Source organism: Buteo buteo, chromosome 13, assembly GCF_964188355.1.
Source record: "Buteo buteo chromosome 13, bButBut1.hap1.1, whole genome shotgun sequence".
NCBI lineage: Eukaryota > Metazoa > Chordata > Aves > Accipitriformes > Accipitridae > Buteo > Buteo buteo.
In genome coordinates, this window is record NC_134183.1 from 16,262,098 (window position 1) to 16,277,586 (window position 15,489).

At 44.6% G+C, this 15,489-nt stretch overlaps 1 long non-coding RNA gene across 5 annotated transcripts in view; it reads right to left on the reverse strand.

Annotated features, from left to right (window-relative positions):
• LOC142038919 (uncharacterized) overlaps nt 1-15,489 on the reverse strand; it is a 96,535-nt gene that overhangs the window by 61,025 nt on the left and 20,021 nt on the right. For all 5 annotated transcript variants that reach the window (XR_012652728.1, XR_012652727.1, XR_012652729.1 and 2 more), the window contains exons 2-4: nt 14,712-14,891; nt 3,666-3,769; nt 3,163-3,247 (exon numbers count right to left, since the gene is read on the reverse strand). This is a non-coding gene — a long non-coding RNA (uncharacterized LOC142038919). The remainder of the gene's footprint in view (nt 1-3,162; nt 3,248-3,665; nt 3,770-14,711; nt 14,892-15,489) is intronic.

Consider the following 15,489-nt stretch of genomic DNA (forward strand, 5'->3'; position numbering starts at 1 on the left):
TAAAACAAATCTCCATAAAAATCAGTGAAAACATTTGACAATCATTTATATTTCCAATAAAACAGGTGATTTTTCAATTAAAATGGAGATACAATCTTTCTTAAAAGTCATGAAAATGCAAATAGTCAGTACTAGATAAATTAGGCTGGGAAACCACATATATACAGAAAATAGGTCACGTTGCACTGAGTGAAAGAAGAAGGGAAAAGTGGAAAATTAAAGGCAAAAGGCAAATTGAACTCAAGTCCTTATTTCTCAACAGTGTCTTGTTAAAAACCCCACCCTTTAAGTTTTCTCTCCAAACACTGAATCAACAAGGAAAAGGGCACTTGGATCTGACCTCCCTTTAATAATACATTGGCAGCTTTTCCTCTGGGGGGAAAAACATTTTGTAAGAGGAAAGACAAATAATCCCAACTAGATTAATAAATAAATTTGTTAACAGAGAGCGCTGAAAAAGGAAGTACCACAAAACAGGACAGACCCTCTGTTTTTATTTTAGCACCTTTTCTTCTTTTTTTCCTTTGCTTTTTGGTTTTTTTCGTTGTTTGTTTTTTTTTTTTTAAAGAAATGCGTAAAATAATATTTAGAATACCATGGGGTGTTAGGGAAAACAGAGCCTACCCTGAGCTGCCAGGAGGAGCTCAGCCCTGCTGGGCAGCTGAAGAACGAAGCACTGGAGAGGCAGGGACACGGTGGGGAGAAAACCCACTCTCGTCCTTTCATTCTTGTTTTCACTCCTGTCTCAGAGGTCAGTAGTTTATTTAATTAACCAAGTGGTGTCTGCCAGGACTGCGAGGCTGATCCTGCTCTCGGTTATCCCACAGAAGAGTTTCAATGACATTTCCATGGTGTTGAAATCATGGTGCATTAGTCCAAGTCCCAGGTTTCTGGCAGGGATGGGACCAAGTTAAAGTATATCATCAACATTTCAGGTAACCTGGACTGGAGGAGCAAAAATATTAGGGAAGGAAAAGTACAGGTCAAAAATGGGCATCGCTGTCAGGTGTGTTAGATATTGCTAACACAGGGATCAATCCTTGGAGTAGAATATGCCAGAGCCTGCAGCCACACAGTTTCTGCATGTGAACAGGGCACATTAGTGCTCTGTACCCTGCAAGATCAATCCAGCAACAGTCTGAAGGAACCAACAGTCAAGACTTCCCCTGAGTGTCTACAACACTAAAAATTCCCACTACACATGAGGAGCTGGATTGCCCTTCAGCAGCAGATTCACTCCTCAGAGAGGGCTTTTGCCCCCAGCAAAGTCCATCTTAAAATATGCCAGAAGCAAGAGGAGAAACAAACCCTACCAGTTCAAGGAAAAAGATTTAGCCCCTGACATGAAACAGTTATTCTCTCTGACCAGGCACAAAACTCCAAGGGACAAAGTTACACCCTGGGCCCAGAAGAGCTGATCTTGCCCTGAGCTGGAGGCTGCATCGCCTTTGCCTTGACATCCCCTTTTCCCTAATTTTCTCATTTATTTTGTACCCTGGCTCATCTCGTGCTTTAAAAACAAAAAATCCCCAAACAACCAAAATGCAGAAATTAATTCTTCCTAAAATCCTTTTCATGATTACTGTATAAATAATAATCCAGTAAAATGAGTGATACAAATCTCCTTTAATGACTCATTCACCAGATTTCTGCCCTTGCCTTTCAGACCTCAGCATCAGTAGTGTAGTGTTTCGTCTTCTATCCATCAATTGATACTTAAATAATGCATAAAACTGTCTTATTAAATGCATGTTGAATATTTATTTAGAAGCTCATCACAAGTTGAAAGATAACCTTCATTTTCAATTCCCTTTGGGATAATCAGCTAATTGGGTATCAGCAGAAGCTCAGCCTCTTCAGTCTGCTGCTAGTCAGCATTAGAGCCCCTTCTAACAATGCCTTCAACACACACTGAGAGGCTCAGGCCCTCGTGCTGCTTTGTCCAACCCAAGTTAATCCACCGGGAGGACACAAAAGGAAAGATAACAAAAGTGGTCACAGTCACCCACTTCTTCAGTCTCATTTGTGCTTTTGGATTTGGGCCAGACACAGGCAGGAAAGAGGCAACCACTTCCTTGAGATAACTGCTTGAACTAAGTCCTGGCAGCTGTGGCTTTCACATAAACTCAAGAGTTATATGGGACCTCCTGGCAGCAGTGCAGCAAGATCTCAGGCTTGTTTGTTCCTAACATACTTTGCATGAAAGCATCTTGTGATAAATTCAGTTCTTAGCATTCATTACAGGGTCTGTGATACAGCCTGGACCGTATCTGACTCTGACTGGTAGAGCTGTTTCCTGCTCATCACAATCAGGTAGTTGTTAATGAAGTCAGTTAAGTAATCATGCTGCAAAGGCAGAAACCAACTCTACTTTGTGTTGAAGAATCCTCTCTTCTCTGCTAAGAACACAGTGGCTCAGTTTTGGAGGGCTGCTCCAGACCCCTAGCATGTAACAGCTCAACATTGGAAGGTTGTTGGTAAATAGTCATTTATTCCGCGCTGCTGACTATTTTCTTTTATTTTCTTTGTAAAGAACATGACTGTATCAATATTCATTCATTCATTGGGAGTGGGAGGTGTATTATGTCAACCTGGTAAAAAATTACAAAGGACTGGCCAAATGAGGGGCCAGCCCAGACACACCTCATTTCTGAGAGCACTACATTAAAAGCCCACTGACAGCACAGGAGCCACCAAACCCTTTCACAGATGGGCAGTTGCCAGTGTCTGACGTGTTCTGCAGTACAAGACCTGACAAATCAGCACATGGAATAAATTTACCCGTGCCCAGAGCTCGTCAGGTCTTTGGCAGCTGCTGCAAATAGCTGCACAGGGAGCAAACAGAAGCACTTGTGTGTAATGCTGTCTTCCAGGCTTGTCAAATTCACTTTAAGAGGAAATTCAGTCAAACATCGCTTGTACGGCAACCGCCTACTAATTTTCATACACTTGATTATTGCAAGCTAATGTCGTTTCCCTCCTTCTTCTCCCATTGCTACTCACTGAGGAGTGCTCCACCAGTACACAGCAAGGCATCCCGTGGGATACAGGAATCATGCTGCTTAGCATGAACCACTTCTACCTTTGCGCTCAGGAAATCTTTTCAATCACATTCCTTTTCTCCCCAAACACCTGCATCAGTTCCAGCTGGATACTTCTTACCTGGGATCAGCAAGGAAACATAGAAAGAGCTCCAGAACCTCCTAATAAACGTAGCCTCAGATTTTCACCAGCTATGGGTTTTCTCCTGCATAGAAAGCAATAGCACGCATGAAAATCCCAGTGCATATTCCCCACTTACCAAGTTGTAAAGCACAGCATGGATTTTCTAAGAATCTAAAGTGACATACTGGTTTGTGATTTAAAACTATTTGACAACCAGGTCCTGTAAGAAAGATCTAATCTGTGGCATTTTTGTCCAAATTAAGTCTAATAATGCCAAATGAGAGGCTTTATGCACCTCTGGAATGAAACCTGAGCAGCATGCAGAGAGCAGCCGAGGACTCAGCCTGCCCCGAAATCGAACCTTGCAGCACGAAACATGGAGGAGAAAATCAACACACAAGGCAAATGACCACAGACACAGCCTGGAAGTAAAAAGGAGACATGAAACAGAGAAAAATAGGCACTTTCAGGGCTAATATCTGCTTGCTTTAGGCAGGTACCTTAGGAGGTGAGGAACCACATGGAGGGCTGGTATCTGTCTGCAGGGAGCTGGCGCCCAATTATTCACTTGGTGGCATCTACATTTAGGCAGAAGAGTATGGCCCTGGTGAATGAGAAAAGATCCTTTCAGGCCTCCACTCTCCATATTTCATTTCACAGCAGGATTCCCCCATCCCAAATTAAAAGGCAGTTTCTTTTGCCAATCCACATGTGCCTGGCAGAGACGGGGCTGCCCAGTGATGAGGCGGAGGGTCCATATGTGTCCGGCCACTGGGACCCAAACCAGAGTGATTCAGATGAAGGGAGAGGAGCTGCCTCTCTCCACACAGCAGCTCTTCCCTCCTCCTAGCCACACAGGCATCCAGCAAGATGAATAAACCGTGCCACAAAGCCAAAGGTCTCTTCTTGCCTCTCTGCATGGATGAATAAAGGCTCTCACTGGAACCTTAAATATTTTCACAATCAATCATCTATATATTAACATCCGATGCGTGTGGGTGACAGACCAACTATGTTTTTTCTGAGAAAGCTGACACTACGTCTGGCTGTCTCCCATGAAAAAGTGATGAAGAAATGCAAGCATCTCCAAGGTCCATCCAATACCAAAGTCAGGCTCCTCTGTTGTCTTAATCAGGTCTCTCCGCCACATCCACTGCCAGGAAAGCACAGGTTCTCTGGGCTTGTTGGGACTCAGACTGGAAATGCTGCACACAAAGAAGTCCTTAGTTTCCAGATGTTTTGAATTTTCTGTATATTTGAAAAAAATAAAATGACTCTCTAATACTGAGAATAGTTAGTGATATTGGATTTGGAGCATGTGGGGTGGGGACTAGCCAAACTAAAATGAGTGGTGAATCTTTCACTGGTGTTTTACACATGCAGAGAGAGAACAAAAAAATGTGGCAACTGTTAGAGGAATTAAATATCCCACAAAATAACTAACTGTGCAGGAAACTGGCTTTCGTTTTCATTCCCCCCTTCTTTGCTGTTTTGTTTTGGTTTTTTTAAAGTCTTCCCCATCTTCCCTTCCTTCTCGGAAAAAGGAAGTAAATGAGAAACGAAAAACCTCACCCTTCCCCATACTTCAACTTTTTACAAACTGTTCTGTCGATCCATAATGAACCTTTTCTCCAGGTAGGCCCCAGGTAGCCTTTGACATGTTTTAAAAACTCGATGCCTACAGTAAGGTTCCTAATTCCATACTTCCAGCACCAAAAGCGTGAGCTGGTTTTAAATAATGCTGTGCATGCAGCAACTCCCAATAAATTTCACACCCCTGCAAAAGTCCTGTTGTCGGGAACTGTTTTCATCCTTTCATTTGCAGGTTGCCTTCATTACTTCCTTCCCTTGGGTCACAAAAAGGCTGCTAGTGACATCTTCCATTTACCAGGTGCAGTGGTATAAACTCAGAGTAACTCCACTAAACTTAATGTGCTTAATGTAGATACTCTGGATTTGCGTTGCTGCAAATGAGATCAGAATTTGTCCCAGCCGCAGGAGCCAAAAGGAGGTCAAATGCTTTACATACATTACCTCCTCTTCGGCATGCTAATGATGTGCAATTTTCAAATGCTTTTCCCCAGACACTGCAGTTCCAGGAACAGCACTAAAAGCACTAAAATGATACAAGGCAGACTTCACCAATGGAGCAGGCATGCAACCAACGAAGCTACCAGCCTGACTGCAGCAAACTTTATTTTGTGAGTTGAGAGAGGAAAAGATTTGCCAGTATCCAAAAGATACCAACAAACCCAACCTTGCTGATGCTGCTATAATAGAATCATAGAATGGTTTGGGTTGGAAGGGTCCTTTAAAGATCATCTAGTCCAACCCCGCTGCAATGAGCAGGGACATCTTCAACTGGATCAGGTTGCTCAGAGCCCCATCCAACCTGACTTTGAATGTTTCCAGGGATGGGGTATCCACCACCTCTCTGGGCTATCCCACATACTGACCACTGTAATGCCTTTCCCTGCTCCCAGAAAAATCAGTGCCAACCACTCCAGCAGTCAGAAGCCACGTCGGCCATGAGCACCCTTCTCCACCAGCCAAGAAGCCGAGCGTGGTGAGAGGCCTGCGATGGCACACACACACCAGTGGGACACACTCCTGGGGCACAGTCATCCCAAGGTACTGGAACATGGCCTGTTCAGCAGCCCTAAATCACAAGTGCTGCTCTGGCTTCCACTTCGCTTAAAGTGGACAAATACCTTGCCTGATTTTCAGTTCAGCCATGTCCTGCCATCTGTTCATGTTTTTCCTGAGGTTACCTGTGCAGCTCGAGCATTTGAATGTGGGCTGAAGCACATGTGGTTTTAAGCTGGATGTTAATTAGAAACATTTAGTGTGTCAAACCCATGATTAATGCATAGAGTTTCAAATGAAAAGAACCAGAGTCCCACAGATCTGCTCTCCTTCCCTGCTGCAAGACTTTGGGGGGGAAAGAGCTTTTTTAAAGCAAAACAAGGTCAGAGGCTTGGCCAGTGTAAAGCAGCCTATTTCTATTGGAGGCAAGGAAGGCTATTTGCTCCATCTTAAAATCTGGCCTGAAAACTGTAGACTCCATTAAAAATAATATGAAAAATGTCATAATACTACTCTGCTTTGCTTTGCTATTAACAAACATAGCTGCAAGGCATGATTAAGGGTGCTCATCTTTCCCATTGTAATTATAAGGTATTATTTGTAATACCATTTTAAACTTGCCTCTCAGTAATCCACTGAAGTAAATGTGATTTCAATTCACTTCATTACTATGTTTTTAGTGTCAGAATAATACAGAACTGCTTTGTTTTGACCAGTGGAACAGACCCAGTTTTCATGGGGCAAAAAGGATTGCAATGACTGCAAAAAAAAGAGTGAGAAACAATGAAGTATTTTGGGATTCATCAGATCCAATATTAATTCCATGGTTTGCTTTTTTAAAAAAAACACAGACCGTTTAGCAGATGAAAGCTGCCTCTCACCTCTGCTGTTCTGAACTTCCAGGACTTCACCAAAATGTGCAAGAAGTTTCTTCAGGTCAATTTTGGGACAGCTTTGCTTTGGCAGTGAATTGCAGAGCTCCAGATCTCAAAGGTCCAAACCAAATATGTTTTGAATTTTGCCATATATCTGGCTTATTACATTCCTGATAAAGAGTCCCAAGATACTACTGTCAGTGAACTATGGAGTGTTTCTCAGGAGCAGCATAAACATCCGATAGCACATCCTTTACCGAGGCTATTCACCTCTTACCATTGAATGCTTGACAATATTCTGATAGGGTATCTGAAAAAAATAGTGGGTGACCATGAAATGAAAGGCAATCATATCTACATTTACACAAGGCAGCAACTTAAATTCTGGCCTATTCTAATCATAAATTTTCTTAATATTCTTTAAAACTTGTTATTTTGATGTAATTGCCTATGAATATTTGCAATACACTATCAAGTTTTAAAGCTGCTGAATGCTTCTCACCCTCACTTGTTTACACAACTTTGCCAAACTAATGATTTGAGATGAGATTTTACAGGTGAACAATCTGCCTCCAGCAATATTTTCTCTTTAATTTATATCTAAAATGACCTGCCCCTTTCTGGGATGGGGATAGAACCAAAAATGACATTCTTCAGCTAAGTTAAATAGTTCAAGCAACCCTTCCCTTAAAAATTCCTCACTGCCTTTCCCACTTTGGAGCAGGCATTTTATTGGGGATGTCCCTGTGGTTGTCCTTGAGAAAACGTGGGCAATTTACAAGCTTTTGTAAAGTCAGAATTTGCACAAGCTCAGAAAAACCTACATCTGCAGAAACCTCAACCCGTCCGGGGCACGTTCCAGCCCGGAGCACAGGAACGGACTTGGCCTCTACCCAGCTCCAGCGACTGCTGCAGACCACAACAGGTTGGGGGGCTGGAGGAGGGTGGACAGGGTGTCCTGTTACAAATCATTCCATCATAACTCACTGTCCCTCAACAGAGCATAAAAAAAAAAATCTTTGTATCCTGCTACCACAGGGCTGCTGAGCAGGAAGTGTTAGAGAGGTTTTTGTGAAGAGGTCCTACTCTGAATGGCACCAAGATCAGGTAAGAGCAAAGTCAATGCTGCACATCACCATTCAGACACATGGAGAAGAGGTGTTTAGTCCTTATAAATAAACCCATATCAAACTAATCCTCCTTGCTGATGCTAATGAGAAAGCCCAGAACATGATCTCTGTTGAACTGGAATGAGGACCCACAGCGCGGAACTTCCAGACTCAGCAGACAGAAGCACCCAGGCGCAGCATGCCCAGGCATGGGTCTGAAAAAGTGATTTGTGATGTCCCCATTTTGAGTGATCAACCTGAATCATTCGGAGGGGGGATCAATAGCTTCAAGCCAGTCAAGGCCAGGCACTTCCCAAAAATCAGCCCCACTGACTGTATCGGGAGTTTGGCACTAAAAAAGTCAGAGCACCTGGCTCAGAAACATACAGTTCAGCATAGCCAAAAAGAACAGACTGACCCATTAAATCTTCTACAAACAGCACTGCAAGAGCCTTTATATTCTCTGAACCTTTGGCAACCTTGAGCAAGCATTCAATTCAGGCTGGTTTCTAGAAGCTGGCAAAATTGTGGGGCCTCTTTTCTGCTTTAAGCTGGCTTGTTTCCTCCAACTGTGCACACACTTTAAAGGACGACTTATGGTACCTGAGACTATGGTCACTAAAAATAAAGCAGGCAACAGGAGCTAATGGACTGCAAACACAAGCTGTTTCTAGGTTGCAAGTGAAGGTACTGAAGCGTTTTTCCTTTCTTCCTCTGCCTTCCTTCTGCTTTTTCCTTCCCCAAGTCCCTCTTTTCTTAACCTGAATCCCTTAATCTCAGTGCTGATAATTGTAATCACTCTAATATGTAGCCATCTGAGCAGCTCAGAAATGTCCATCTTGGACCAGTCCCTCTCATGGAGGAAGAATAAATATGAAAAGCACATGGACTCCTCCAGAATTTTAATTTGAAACAAATACAGAGTCAAGTGAGGATTAATTACTTTTCCACTGAAGGCTGGCTTTTGTTGGGGGTTTCTGACTCCACATTGCTCTTTAATCAAAGGAGGAAAATGATGATGGGGGGCGGCAGCTGGAAGACCTGATAGAGACAGGCTGGATTTTCTCTAGACTCTACCGTTCTGACCCACGACCAGAGCTGTGGTTAACATATCAGAGATGATTCCCTCCTTCAGCCTCCAGTTTTTGGCAAAATATCCAAGGATCGTAGGGGGTCAGCACAGAAATACACTGCACGGCAAGTGCCTCTTCCAGGGAGAAATGGCATACGAGGAGGCAGGCTGACCGTGCTGCAGGGCAAAAGGTGACCGTGAGAGCAGTGACTGTGGTGTGTGAACTTCTTCCCCAGGGCAACAGGGCAAAAGAAACCTATTTTACAAGCAGCAGAGTGGTGATGGGCCTTGGGGAGAGCTGATGAGCTCATTCATGCTTACAGTCCATCAAAATTTGAAGTCTTTGAGGGGAAGTCAGGATGGGAATCAGAAACCAGTGATTGCAATCTGAATTTGTACTACTCTACACCTCAGGTATACAGGACCTTGGCTTTCCAGTCATGTACCCAATTAGAGATTATAATTTTTAATTAACTTCCTTAGCAGTTCTTGAAGGACCACAGATTTCTCTAACAAGACAACCCATTTATTTTACAGGCCAGGATGCTTTCAACATTGCAAATGTTGAAGGCTGACTCCCTCTGCCTATCTACACAGTGGTGACTCTTAGTCCACCAAATGCAGAACAGGTGAGAGAGGTTTGACTAGAAATGTCAGACCCACAAGTGAATCTGGTCCACGATATAGCTGACTTTCCTTCAGGTGAGTATACCAAGGCAGAAAAGCAGGCATCAATGATACCTTATAGTAGCCAAGACCAGGAGCGGGTTGCCATACATCAGAGCACCCTTGCCTCTCCTGGCAGGTGCTTCTGCACATCTACTGCCAACAGCAGTGGGGGCATCTAGCCCTGAGCTACAGCACGCATAAAAGCAAGAAGCAGGCCTGAGTACAAACAAATGCGCTAATCCAAAAATCCAAAGCATAAGGAAATCTCTAGCCTAGGATGAGAATAAGGTGACCCACTCCAAGTACAAGGTGACCTGCTTTTTCCCCATTTCTGATGGTTCTGATCCTCCGAGTCCCCATGCAGCCTGACTGTGAAATCCATTTGAAACATCAGAGAGAGCCTGTGCATCAAACTAAAATAAATTCTTCTACCCACCCAGCCTCCTTATAGGCCAACAAAAGGCTCCCCCCTTTCTCTGCTATACCCATTTCACTGCCCTTTGGCTCAGCAGCTCAAGTACTTCATGGATATCAAGCATGTGTTTGATTCCCTTGAAAATCCAAATTGAGATGCTTGGGTTTATTTTATTCTGTTTTCTTAAACCCAAATAGAAAAATAGGTTTATACACATAAATAAAAAAATAATAACCTGCCATTTAAATCCTGTTCAGGCAATTAGCTCAGTGCCTAGCTCTGTGCTAATGCAAACGCCTTTCTTTGTTTGTTCCTATTTATACTGCTCTTTAAAGTTCATTAAAATCACTGCTGCTATCTCACACAGAACAACTGTTCAAAACATCAGTGTCATGCAGTCGGGAAATTTATGCTTTGAAGTTCCCTCCTTTATTCATTTTTATCAGGCTATTTTCTCCTTTTCTTTTTTTCTTTCTTTTTCTATTTTTTTTTCTTAATGACTAAACCAGTTTTATGCTCTTCACAGTTATTCCAAAATCTGTTCCTCCTGACATGGAGCTGATACATCATTCCTCGCTCATAACCCTTTTTCTCATTTTCATCATTTCTCTCCTCGCTTGCTTTGGCTCTCTGCTAAGTCCATCACAGCTTTGTTTTTATATCCTCGTCGCTGTATTTTATAGCCCAGTAAAACCTAGAAAGCTGCTTCAGAAAACACACATGCCAGCCCTTTGATGTTTGTGTTTGTGTGGCAGCTTGCTGGAACGTGTCAGCATTCGCACAGAGACAAAGCCCCGGGAACCCACCGGCTGCTGGAGTGTCAGCCCTGCCAGACGTGGGGCTGCAGGCAGTGGGCAGCGGAGCAAAGGCAGGGACAATAAAAGGGGAACAGGTGAATGCTTTCCTCTCCAACCCCAATCGAGATAAATTGCTTTTTTGCCCCAGTCCCCCACACCACAATGAATTGCTGTGGCTCTTCCAGTATTAAAAGCTCCATGGGACAGAAGAGGCATCTCACCCAGGGGATCAGCCCTGGGGCCAGTACTGTGAAAATGCTTCTTGCCTTTGCTTTGAGCTCACTGCTTCCCCACAGACTGCCAAAAAGAGAAAGGAAACATCTATAGATAGGGACCATTGCTCAGCGATGAAGGACAGCCAGTGCAGGTCCTTGGCAATGACAGAGTCAGGGCCAGGAGCAGGTGGAGTATGCTTGTAAAAATAATGGGGATTTGGCTGTGAGCTGGCTGGAGAAGGAAGAGAGGCCACCTTTGCTTTTCTATATCCTAAGAATTGTGTTTGACAGCTTTGCACCAAAACACCTTTCTTGTCCAGGAGGCAATGTCCTGTCCCCCTCCACCACGTCTGCAGGGAGCCATGGGACAGTATCTCCAAAGGCACCTACAGATTGTCTCCACTGTGGCCAAAGACAACACATTCAGCTACCATAAATCCATCTTAGCAGAGACTAGGGGAGCCCAGCTCGATTACAAACCTTGCCTCAGCTTGGAGCAGGGTCACCCTGTGCCAGACCTGGGACAGAGAGGTGCTGCCCCAAATGCTTTTGTGTCTAAGCAGACAACTCAGAGGGTGCAAGCAGGACAGCACTGCAGAGGAGTGCCTGATCTACGGTCCGAAAATAGACTAGTTTTAATGAACATTAAAATGAGAATTGTTTTCAGACTGGTGCTATATCTGCCAGGTGACACCCCTGCTCCTGGGTACCTGCACAAAGCCCAGCTTGCAGAGGATTGGGAGGAGAAATGTGGATTGATCCTGGATATGTCCATCAATATAGTCCAGGTCACTATCACCTGTTTTAACCAGCAGCCTGCTCTCTTCTGCTGGTCTTCAACAGATTTTGGATTAGACATGGAGGCTTACAAAGTCCAGGTTACCTGTATAATTATTCAGAACAGATTTGTAGATAATTTTAGTTGTATATGCTCAAACTTTGTTTTGAATAAAACAGTTTAAAAATACTGTTCAAGCCAAATACAGGTTATATCACTGTGTAATTTTGCAGCCATGCCCTTTAGAAAGTGATATTTCCCTCCTACCCAGAAGAACTGGAGAAACTTATATACTGAGAATGAGCAGAAGACCTCTGTCGGGAGCCAGAATTGTTTTTCAGCCTGCAGTAATTAACGAGTGCTGTAGACCATCACTTAATATGATACAAAGAGCACTGCCAAATCTCAGGATTATATCTGGAGCTTTACTCTCAAGTCCCCTGTGTCTGGAAACATGTGATTTTAAGAAAATCTCAGCTTTAATTTTTTTTAAATGCTCTTCTGAATTTTACGGCTGCAGAGGAAAGCTCAAAAACATGAATAGTAAAGGCTATCAAAAGCAGAACAAAGAGTTCAGTATTAATGGATTTATTTTTTTTAACTTTTTCTTCTAAGCTGGCTCTTGAGTTGAGGGCCTGATTCATGGTATTTTGGCCACCAGCAGTTGGTGGTGCTCAATATGTCATAGTAAATAACAAATGCCGTGAGCCATCCCTTAGCAGTTTTAAATACAGTTCTGGCTCCCAGACACAAAGAGTCAGTCAACGGCTGGGACATGTTATCACCAACGTGTGAGCACCTTGCACAGAGGAGACACCACCCCATTTCTTCCAGGACTCTTGAAAGAGGAAAACATTTTTTTCTCCACTAAAACATGAGTAATGCTAGCTGTGAGGTTACCTCATTTGGCTTAGCCAGAGTTAAACAGTTCCTAGTTCCTGGTTTCAGTCCACAGCTCTTTCAGCTCATCCACCACATATCAAATGAGAATTTGAAGGGCAAACTTCCCTTTCTGGCAAGCCAAGGAAACCTGCCCAGCGCCTGCACGGGCAGACACATAACAGTGATGCCACGCTCAGCTCTCCCTGTGGATTGCCGTCGTCTTACTCTTCTGATGACAGCTCAGGAGCAGTAGAGAAATCTAATTTCTCAGCATCAGATTTACGGCTGAAGCGGGCCTATCTGACAAGGGAAGGCATTGTGCTTATTCAAGCTGATCAAGAACCTGAGAGCAATTTCTATGGAAAAAAGGTCTGCTTTAATAGACAGATATTGAAAGCGAACTCACAAATTGCTTAGGGCTTCAGATGAACAAAATACAAGAAGGATTCGATTTTCAGCTGCTTCCCCTTTCTTCTTTCCCCAAACCTAAACCAATCTCAACAGGGATGTGGTGCCTCAACAGCCCCTAAGCACCCATGAGACTCTGCCCAGACCTCTGTGCCCCTCATTTTCACACAACAAGGAAAGCTGACAACAACCATCCACAGTTTGATCTAGCTTGCACACTCTCCAGGGAACAAGTGTCTCCAACACGATGTCCAATACAAACTCGATGACATCTATTCCACCACTACTACAACACACCGCCACAGCAAGAAGGCAGCAGATAGTGAACCACATCTCCAGGAGCCCATGTGGGCCAGCGCAGTTGGCAGCACTCATCTTACCAGCATTGGAGGCCAAGGACATTCAGAAAACCCTACAGCATGTGGTGGGTTAAGCTCAGAGCTTGCCTTCAGTAAAACATAGCAAGGGTTAACATCAGAGTGCAATAAATGCACTATCAATTTAGTCCAGTTTTTACAAGGCTAATTCATCTGCCTTTTCGAGATATTCTCCACCAGGGTCTTGAACAGGAGCCTGAAGTAGGGGGTGGATGGAGACCAAGTGTGTGAGCAGCATTTTATGGGGCGAAGTGAAGGGCCATGAGTAGGCACTGCCCCCCTCATAACCCTGGAGAAAAATTCTGAGTTGAAATGCCTAATGCAGGCTTGACCTGCAATGGGATGGAAAGGTTTCTGCTCTGGTTATTGTCATCCTGGGTTTGGGTCCTAAATGTTTACCTCTTTGGTTGGAAGCTCAAGGTTCAGACTCCCTGACGGTGCAGGTGCTGATGGACGTACAGAGAATTTCCAGACAGCGCTGGAATCCCGGCCACAGTGCAGCCCTCCTCTGATTTACTGAGCTGTGCAATGGTCAGGGACAGATCCCATCCCTCCCTCTGCTTGCAGCGTTACCGCTTGCTAGTCTCAGATAATGCTGTGCCTCGCCCAGAGGTGCTGCCTCCAAACATACAGACAAAACCCAAGTTGCTAGCACTGCCATCAGAGGTCTCCAGCTGCAAAAGCTGATCCCAATTCCCTGCCTCCTCCTACACTCCACTCACCAGTGCAGGGTGAGGTCTTTTCTGTGCTAGCTCCACACTGATCCTGGCAGTCGCCTGGCAGTGCTCACCAACTGCAACGCAAGGTGTCCCTTGGTGGACATTCACACGCTTTCTCATGTCCTTCAAACTCTTCTGAAGGACTCCCTTGGCAGCATTGCTCTTATACTAGCCCATACTCCAGGACATGGAGGGTTGCACCCAGTAGCAACACTCTACAAACCAGGATTTTGGGGCTGCCCCATCACACAGGTTAGATCCAGGCAGGCTACCAGCTCAGGAGCCTTTGGTAAGGAGCCTGCACGTGAGCTGTGCAATGGAAAACGAGTAACTGGAGCTAACACTGCAATAATACCTCTGAGAATAATCACACACACTGAGCTCCTACCATGTTGTTTATAAAGCCAAAGCAGGCAGCAATCCAGATGGAGCCACACGGGAACGGCGCAGGAATAAGCACATGAGGCCCCTCGCTTGCACAGACAAGACATAAAACAGAAACACAGTATTTATTCCACTCTACACTGGGCTGGACTGGAGCTTCTCATCCCTCCGCTCGATGGATTAGCAGCCACTAACAATGCCTCTCGAGGCAACTCTTAGTTTTGTTTCCAAAAGTTTATTCCGTTTGTAATTTCTCATACCTGCTAATCTCTCCCGGATGTCCTCAGCTGCTCCAGAGCAAGGGTGAGGCTGAGCCACGTGCTGCAAGGCTCGCTGGGTCTTCCTTCACCTTGCTGCCTGCCTGTCATCCCTGCTGCTGCTCGTGGAGGCAATGCAAAGACAACGGATGGGTTTTGGTTGCTCAGCTCCAGTGCTTCTTTCTGTGGGAAGGAAAATCAGTGGGAATTTCAAGAGCATGTTGAATGCAAGCTCAGATGGTAAGTCAGCGTCAGATTGTCCAGAGGACTTGCATGTGGCTACAGCTCTGCCTCAGGCATTTCCAAAGGCCCCAACTGCTTGTCTTTGCAGCTTGAAAGACCCTTCAAAGTCACTTTTGCAATCTCACGGCTGCTTCCAGAGTCCATACGCTCCTTCCTCCCAGCATGAAACTCCAATGATCCTTTTAAAGAACAAAACCAGCACAGTAGCACTCAGAAGCAACCCTACAAAAACTAACAAGCCTTTGCACTCCAGCAACCACAGGCCACTTTCTGGGAAAAAGGCAGGATATGGACACAAGGGAAGGGATCACACAGCAGTTGCTGCAAAGAAAGACTCCAGTTTCCAGCACAGAAAGGTTTCCTATGGACATAAATCCTGTGGCCATGTCTTTCTGGTCATGCTGATAATTTCCTCAGCTCCTGAGCCCTCTTTCAGTAGACATGGTACCTTTTCCATACAAAGCTCATCCCACCTCATACTTCAGGCTGCTCCTCAGCCACAGACCTGAAGTGACAGAAATGATGAAGCCGCATGGCT